The following is a 1,472-nucleotide window of genomic DNA, read 5'->3' on the forward strand; positions in this document are numbered from 1 at the left end:
GCATTCCTGGCCCTGAAGGGTAAGAATAGAAAGATAAGTGTGGGCACTTGATCTGACCAAGTTTAGCAAGAGAGTTGATGTTTAGGATTAGTTCAGCTACAGAGCTCAACCCATCCTGGGTGTGTACAAAGCCAAAAAACCCAAAGTGAAGCTTTAATCACCCCAGTGATGCTTCTACAGGGCTGACACTCCTGTCACCTCACTGAAATGCCTCCAGGAGCTGGTTTGGTTTCGAATGGTTGTGATGAGGGGTGTTTTTTTGGCTTGTGGTTATGGTTATTTTGCCTCCCTGCTCTTTTCTTTCCCCCAGTGGCAGGAGAAAGGGTGGATTTTTTTGCTCCTGGCCCAAAAGGAGTTATTCCTGCAGAGATGTTAAGGGATCTTGGTTGCCTTTGTGGCAGTGACTCGTTGGAAAGCCACAATCCTAAAGGCTTTAGAGGCCAAGGGGTGGAGGAGGAAGCAGGGAAGTGAGCAATTCACCATATGTAATAATAATACTAATATTATTATTTCTGTTTATATTTCTAGGGCTGCCTGACTCATGCTGGCTCCTGTGTGCAGCTCAGATGGGATCTGGAAGAACTGGGGTCCTTCCTCCCCAGGGTCAGGGGAGTCAACAGTGTCCTCCAAGCTGGCTAGGAGCTTGTAGGCAACTTTGCATCTCTCCCAAGCAGCCTGTGACACTGGGGAACAATCCTGCCCTTGTGCTTCTGTCCCTGTCAAAACACTCCAAAAAGAAATGGGAAGGCAAGATCAGCTCCCATTTGCTAAGTATTTTACACAGGAAAGGCTTCCAAGGCTGATGGATGAGTGGGACTGGCTGGAAGGATGGCTGAGGGAGCAGCTGCCCTGTCTCCCTGCCCAGCAAGGAGGTTGTGTTGATCACCCAAGAGCCTGCCCTGGCTCCAGGACTCATCAATATTGCAATTATTGACTCTCAGGATGGAAAACAGTGTGTGTGTATTCAATGTGATGGTGACACCAGCCAGGAGGAGGCTGCAAATCTACTGCAGGACCAACAGATCCTTCAAAACCCCCTTAGTGCACTGTTTGAGAAGAAAAAGGTGGTTTGAAGGAGGGCAGGAAGAACCCAACTGTTGGAGCACACCTCTGAAGAGAGGAGCAACCCCCATGCCTGCAGGAGATGGGGTTTGGGGGAGGACCAGCAGCTGGGAGCATGAAGAGGAGCAGAGTGGGAAGGTGGCCTGAGGACCTGCATGGCCACACCACTGGGAAGATGTGGGCTGGCTAGTGCTGGCTGAAAGCCACCAAGGAAAGCCTTGGTAGAAAAGCAGCCCTTGGAGAAAGGCTGATGAGACTGGAGTGGTTTGGCTCAAAGCAGACTTGAGGATGAAAACAGTCTTCAAGCACCCAAAAGCTTCTGCAGCCATTAAAGGCATAATTTCCACTGTGGTTGGAAAGGACCTCTAGGATCATCAAGTCCAGCCTGCCTCCCAACATCTCCCCAACCA

Source organism: Merops nubicus, unplaced genomic scaffold (genome assembly GCF_000691845.1).
Source record: "Merops nubicus isolate BGI_N331 unplaced genomic scaffold, ASM69184v1 scaffold25991, whole genome shotgun sequence".
NCBI classification, from domain to species: Eukaryota; Metazoa; Chordata; class Aves; order Coraciiformes; family Meropidae; genus Merops; species Merops nubicus.